The following is an 8,228-nucleotide window of genomic DNA, read 5'->3' as shown; positions in this document are numbered from 1 at the left end:
CTGCCCATTTATTAACTGTAATATTAATTTTGGAGGTGGTGAGTTTGATAAATTCTTTATAGATTTTGGATACTAACCCTTTATCAGATATGTCACTTACAAATATTTTCTCCCATTTTGTAAGTTGCCTTTTAGCTTTATGGATTGTTTCCTTCACTGTACAGAAGATTTTATTTTGATGAAGTTTGCTTTTGCTTCCCTTGCTTTTGGAGATGTTTCTGGCAAGAAGTTTCTGTGGCCAAGGTCAAAGAGGTTGCTGCTTGTGTTCTCCTCTAGAATTCTGATGGATTCCTATCTCACATAAAAGTCATCCATCCATTTTGAATTTACTCATGGTGTAAGAAATTGGTCCAGTGTCATTCTTTCATATGTTGCTGTCCAAATTTCCTGATACTATTTTTTGAAGAGAATGTCCCACCCCCCCCCCATTGGATATTCTTTTCTGCTTTATCAGAGATTAGTTGACCATACAGTTGTGGATCCATTTCTGGGTTTTCTATTTTGTTTCTTTGATCTATTTGTTTGTTTTTGTGTCAGTACCATACTATCTTGATGGTTACATCTTTGTAATATAGCTTGAAGACCTGAATCATGATATGTCCAGATTTGCTTTTCTTTTTCAGGGTTTCGTTTGCTATTTGTGGTCCTTATGGGTTCCATACAAATTTTAGGATTCTTTCTTCTACTCTGTGAAAAATGCTCTTGGTATTTTAAATTTTTTTTAAATTTATTTGACAGAGATCACAAGTAGGCAGAGAGGCAGGCAGAGAGAGAGGAAAGAAAGCAGGCTCCCTGCTGAGTAGAGAGCTCCATGCGGGGCTCCATTCCAGGACCCTGGGATCATGACCTGAACCGAAAGCGGAGGCTTTAACCCACTGAGCCACCCAGGCGCCCCTGCTCTTGGTATTTTGATAAGGATTGCATTAAATATGTAGATCACCTTGAGTATTATAGACATTTTAATACTGTTTGTTCTTCCAGTCCATGAGCATGGAACATTTTTCCATTTCCTTATGTCATCTTCAATTTCTTTCGTACATATTTTAGTTTTCAGAGTACAGATATTTTATCTCTTTTGTTAAGTTTATTCCCAGGAATCTTATTGTTTTGGTGCAATTGTAAATGAGATCAATTCCTTCATTTCTTTTTCTGCTACTTCATTATTGTATACAAATGCAACTGATTTCCATACATTGGTTTTATCTCCTGTGACTTTACTGAATTTTTTTATTAGTTCTTTCAATTTTTGGTTGCCTTTTTCTCCTGACTTTTGGCTTTATTTGCTGTTCCTGTTCTAGCTCCATTAGGTGTAAGTTTAGGTTGTGTATTTGAGACTTCTTGGTTCTGTATTTCTACATTCTTCCCTCTTAGGACCACCTTTGCTGAATCTCAAAGAGTTGGACAGTTGCCTTTTTATTTTCAAATAAAATATTTTCAAACCAGCTCTACAGGAAATTTTGAAAGGGATCCTCTAAGCAAAGAGAGAGCCTAAAAGTGATAGACCAGAAAGGATCAGAGACAAGATACAGTAACACTCACCTTACAGGCAATACAATGGCACTAAATTCATATCTCTCAATAGTTACCCTGAATGGAAAATAGCTAAATGCCCCAATTAAAAGACACAGGGTATCAGAATGGATTTTTTAAAAAGCAACAAAACAACAACAACAACAACCAAAAAAAAAAAATCAATATGCTGTCTACAAGAAACTCATTTTAGACCCAGAGTCACCACCAGATTTAAAGTGAGGCAGTGGAAAACAATTTATCATGCTAATGGACATCAAAAGAAAGCTGGGATGGCAATCCTTATGTCAGATAAATTGGATTTTAAGCCAAAGACATAATATTATAAGACCCGAGGAAGGACACTATATCATACTCAAAGGGTCTGCCCACCAAGAAGATTTAACATCTTAAATATCTATGCCCCTAACATGGGAGCAGCCAACTACATAAACCAATTAATAACAAAATCAAAGAAACACATTGACATTAATACAATAATAGTAGGGGGCTTTAACACCCCCCTCACTGAAATGGAAAGATCATCCTAGCAAAATATCAACAAGGAAATAAATTGATAATAATTGACACACTGGATCAGATGGACATCACAGACATATTCAGAACATTCCATCCCAAAGCAACAGAATACATATTCTTCTCTAGTGCACATGGAACATTCTCCAAAGTAGATCAAGTTCCAGGTCACAAATCAGGTCTCAACTGGTACCAAGAGATTGGGATCATTCCCTGCATATTTTCAGACCACAATGCTCTGAAGCTAGAACTCTATCACAAGTGGAAAATTGGAAAGAACCCAAATACATGGAGGCTAAAGAGCATCCTACTAAAGAATGAATGGGTCAACCAGGAAATTAAAGAAGAATTGAAAAAATTCATGAAAACAAATGATAACAAAAACACAGTGGTTCAAAATCTATGGGACACAACAAAGACAGTCCTGGGAGGAAAATATATAGCAATAAAATATTTCTCAAGAAACAAGGAAGGTCTTAAGTTCATAACTTAATCCTATACCTAAGGGAGCTGGAGAAAGAACAATAAAGAAAGCCTAAACCGAGGGGCGCCTGGGTGGCTCAGTGGGTTAAGGCTTCTGCTTTCGGCTCAGGTCATGATCCCGGGGTCCTGGGATTGAGCCCCGCATCGGGCTCTCTGCTCAGCAGGGAGCCTGCTTCCTCCTCTCTCTCCCTGCCTCTCTGCCTACTTGCGATCTCTGTCTGTCAAATAAATAAATAAAATCTTTAAAAAAATTTAAAAAAAAAAAAAAAAAAAAAAAAAAGCCTAAACCGAGCAAGAAAAGAGAAATAATAAAAATCAGAGCAGAAATCAATGAAGTAGAAACAAACAAACAAACAAACAAAAAAGAACAAATCAGCGAAACTGGGAGCTGGTTCTCTGAAAGAATTAATAAGATTGATAAACCCCTGGCCAGACTTAATCAAAAAGAAAAGAGAAAAGACCTAAATAAATAAAATCATGAAAGAAAGAGGAGAGATCATAACAAACACCAAAGATATACAATTATAAGAACATATTATGAGCAACTATATACCAGCAAATTTGACAACCTGGCAGAAATGTATGCAATCCTAGAGACATATAACTACCACAACTGAACCAGGATGAAACAGGAATTATGAACAGACCCATAACCAAAGGATATTGAAGCAGTCATCCAAAATCTCCCAAGATTAAAAAATAAATAAATAAATGATATGATAAATAAATAAGTAATAAAAAAAAAATCTCCCAAGAAAGAAGAGCCCAGGCTTGGTGTCTTTCCAGGGGAATTCTACCAAATATATAACGAAGAATTAGTACCTATTCTCCTGAAACTGTTCCAAAAAATAAAATGGAAGGATATCCTCCCAACTCATTTTATGAGGCCATCATTACCTTGATCCAAAAACCAAAGTTCCCATCCAAAAAGAGAATTATAGACTAATATCCTTGATGAACACAGATGCAAAAATTCTCACCAAAATACTAGCCAATAGGATCCAACAGCATATTAAAAGAATTATTCACTGCGACCAAGTGGGATTTATTCTAGAGCTGCAAGTTTGGTTCAACATCCACAAATCAATCAATGTGACACAATACATTAATAAAAGAAAGAACAAGAACCATATGATACTCTCAATAGATGCTGAAAAAGCATTTGACAAAATACAGCATCCGTTCCTGATCAAAACTCTTCAAAGTGTAGGGATAGAGGGTACATACCTCAATATCATCAAAGCCATCTAGGAAAAACCCACAGCGAATATCATTCTCAATGCAGAAAAACTGAGAGCTTTTCTGCTAAGGTCGGGAACATGGCAGGGATGTCCATTAACACCACTGCTATTAAACATAGTACCTGAAGTCCTAACCTCAGCAATCAGACAACAAAAAGAAATTAAAAGCATCCAAATCAGCAAAGAAGTCAAACGTTCACTCTTTGCAGATATGATACTTTATGCGGAGAACTCAAAAGACTCCACTCCAAATCTGCTAGAACATGTACAGGGATTCAGTAAAGTGTGAGGATATAAAATCAATGCACGGAAATCAGTTGCATTTCTATACAGCAACAATAAGACAGAAAAAAAGGGAAATTAAGGAGTAAATCCCATTTACAGTTGCACCCAAAACATAAGATACCTAGGAATAAGCCTAACCAAGGAGGCAAAGACTCTGTACTCAGTAAACTATAAAGTACTCCTGAAAGAAATTGAGGAAGACACAAAGAAATGGAAAAATGTTCCATGCTCATGGATTGGAAGAACAAAAAAAGAATAACAATCTGCACATTTAATGCAATTCCTATCAAAATCCAATCTTTTTTTTTTTCAAAGAAATGGAACAAATAATCCTAAAATTTATATGGAAGCAGAAAAGACCTCAAATAGCCAGAAGAATGTTGAAAAACCAAGCCAAAGTTGGTGTCATCACAATTCCAGACTTCGAGCTCTATTACAAAGATGTCATCATCAAGACAGTATGGTACTGGCACAAAAACAGACACACCAATCAGTGGAACAAAATAGAGAGCCCAGAAATAGACCCTCAACTCTACGGTCAACTAATCTTTGACAAATCAGGAATGATTGTCCAATGGGAAAAAAAAAAGACAGTCTCTTCAACAAATGGTTTTGGGAAAACTGGGCAGCCACAAGCAGAAGAATGAAACTAGAACATTTCCTTACACCACACACAAAAATAGATTCAAAATGGATGAAAGACCTCAATGTAAGATAGGAATCTATCAAAATCCTTGAGGCGAACACAGGTAGCAATCTCTTCGACCTCAGACACAGCAACATCTTCATAGAAACACCTTCAAAGACAAGGGAAGCAAGGGAAAAAATTAACTACTGGGACTTCATCAAGATCAAAAGCTTTTACACAGGAACGGAAACATGCAACAAAACCAAAAGACAATTGAGAGAATGGGAGAAGTTATTTGGAAATGACATTTCAGATAAAGGGCAAATATCCAAAATCTATAAAGAACTTTTCAAACTCAGTACTCAAAAAGCAAATAATACAATCAAGAAAGGGGCAGAGGACATGAACAGACGTTTATGCAAAGAAGACATCCAGATGGCCAACAGACACATGAAAAAGTGCTCCCCATCACTCAGCATCACGGAATTACAAATCAAAACCTCAATGAGATACCACTTCACACCAGTCAGAATGGCTAAAATTAACAAGTCAAGAAATGACAGGTGTTGGCGAGGATGCAGAGAAAAAGGAATCCTCTTACATTGTTGGTGGAAATGCATACTGGTGCAGCCACTCTGGAAAATAGGATGGAGATTCCTCAAAAAGTTGAAAATAGAACTACTCTATGATCCAGCAATTGCACTGCTGGGTATTTACCCTAAAGATACAAATATAATGATCTGAGGGACATGCTCACCCAAATGTTTACAGCAGCATTGTCCACAAGAGCCAAACTATGGAAAGAAGCTAGATGGCCATCAACAGATGAATAGATAAAGAAGATAGGGTATATATATTCACAGTGGAATACTATGCAGTCAACAACAAAAAACCACAAAATCTTAGCATTTGCAACAATGTGGCTGGAACTGGAAAGTATTATACTAAGTGAAATAAGTCAATCAGAGAAAGACAATTATCATATGATCTCTGATATGTAGAATTTGAGAAGCAGGGCGTGCAGTTGGGTGGTGGTAGGGAGGGAAAAAAATGAAACAAGATGGGACCGGGGAGGGAGACAAACTATAAGAGACTCCTAAAATCAGGAAACAAACTGAGTTGTTAGGAGGTGGGTAGGGAGGGATAGGGTGGCTGAGTTATGGATATTAGGGAGGATATGTACCATGGTGAGTTCTGTGAATTTTGTAAGACTAATGATTCACAGACCTGTACCCTTGAAGTAAATAATACATTAAATGTTAATAATAAAAGTATAAAGAAAGAAAGAAGGAGAGAAAGAAAGAAAGACGTAAAATGGATGCTCTAACAGCTAGAGCAAATGAGGCAGAAAAGAGACTTGGTGACATACAAGACAAAATGATGAAAGGAAGCTGAAGAAAAAAGAAAAATAACAGATGGAAAATTAGCAGGGTTTTCAAGAATCAGTGATACCATAAAGTGAAACAATATTAGAGTAATTGGGGTCCCAGAGGAAGAAGAAAGAGGGGCAGAAGGTATGTTTGAGCAAATCATAGCTGAGAACCTCCCTAATCTGGGGAAGGAAACAGACCTTAATTTCAAAAAGGCATAGAAAACCCACCTCAAAATTAATTCAAACAGATCAACACCCCAGTATCTAAAAGTGAAGTGTGCAATATTCAGAGATAAATAGAAAATCATGAAAGTGACTTAAGAGAAAAGGTCTTTAACATGTAGGTGTATAAACATCAGACTGGCAGCAGACCTATCCACAGACACCCAGTACACTAGGAAGGGCTGGAAGCACTGGGTGTGGTACACCCAGTACTTGTAAACAATGAAAAAAAAAGAATAAAAAGGAAAACTAAGAAATAAATAATGTATGTAGAATAAAAGAAAATGGATGAATAAATAAACAATTTATTGTTTATTTGAATGAATGAATGAACAATTAAATATTTAAATAAAGATTTTTAACTACTTATTAAAGTCCCCTTCTCTTGCCACAAAAGTAGTGATAGTCAAACTTTTAAGCCACGAACACTAATCACTTAAAAAAGTGAGAATTCCTTGTTTAAACATTTATTGAGAGTCTACTGTATCACTGAGGAACCAATGATGGAGAAAATGGGCAGAGTCTGTGCCTTCGTACATTGGTATTGTAATGGGCAAAACAACCAATGGGCAGATAAACTAATGTATAAATGTGCTTTGAATAAACAAAAATTAAGGTAAGGTGATGAATCTGTCAGGAGTTGCTATTTCATAGAGGATAGTTGAGAAAGCCTTTTGGGAGGAATGCAATCTGAGTTGAGACCTAAATGAATTGAGGGAATGAACTAGAAGATCTAAAATGTGTCTCTTTCACACAGAAGAAACAGCAAGTGCAAGGGTCCTCAAGAATGCATTTCTTGGGGCGCCTGGGTGGCTCAGTGGGTTAAAGCCTCTGCCTTCTGCTCAGGCCATGATCCCAGGACCCTGGGATCGAGCCCCACATTGGGCTTTGTGCTCAGCAGGGGGCCTGCTTCCTCCTCTCTCTCTGCCTGCCTCTCTGCCTACTTGTGATCTCTGTCAAATAAATAAATAAAATCTTTTTTTTTAAAGAGTTACGGAAGCGTTGGAAAGGTTTAAAAAAAAAAAGAATGCATTTCTTATGCTCAAGGAACAATAAGGAGGGCAGGCTACCTTCAGCTGAATGAGCAAGGGAGAAAGTGATAAAAAGCATATGTCTACAATATATGATCATTTATGTATAAATTACATACAACGTAACTATATTTTTGTCTATTATAAAATATTCTCAGAAATATAAATTGTATAAACATTAAATAAAGTAATACAAACAAAGTTTTTAGTATTTTCTTCCCACAATCTAGCAGATAACCTTGTGCCTCCACAACTGAGGGACACCCACCCCACACTGGAGAGCTTTGCTCTGTTGGAAACAAAAGATATAACTTAAAACCATGGAGTTGCATCTCAATCAACATAAAAATACAGGCATCCTTCATTTTATTGCACTGTACTTTATTGAATTTTGCAGATACTGAGTTTTTCACATATTGAAGGTTAGTGTCAAGGCAGCATCAAGCAAGTTTATCTGCACCATTTTTCCAAAAGCATTTGTTCATTGTGCTTCTCTGTGTCACATTTCAGTAATTCTCACAGTATTTTAAACTTCTTAATTATTATTATATCTAGTATGGAGATCTGTAATCAATGATCTTTGATGTTATTATTGTAATTGTTTTTGGGACACCAGAAACCACATCCATGTACGATGGTAAACTGAATCAATACATGTTCTATGTCCTGACTGCTGCTCTACCAACTGACCATCTCCACATCTCCCTCCCTCTCAGCAGGCCTCCCTATTTCCTATGATACATCAGTATTAAAATTAGGCCATTGAATAATGGCCTCTAAGCATTCAAGTGAAAGAAAGAGCTTTACATACCTCACTTTAAATCAAAAGCTAGAGAGACAAGAATGGTCAAAACCTAGGCCTCTTATATCAGTTAGCCAAATTGTGAATGGAAAGTGAATGTCCTTGAAGGAAATTAAAA

The sequence above is a fragment of the Mustela putorius genome, unplaced genomic scaffold, assembly GCF_011764305.1.
Source record: "Mustela putorius furo isolate JIRA1106 unplaced genomic scaffold, ASM1176430v1.1 tig00004121_pilon_pilon_pilon, whole genome shotgun sequence".
Lineage (NCBI taxonomy): Eukaryota > Metazoa > Chordata > Mammalia > Carnivora > Mustelidae > Mustela > Mustela putorius.
Note: the sequence above shows the minus strand (reverse complement) of the source record.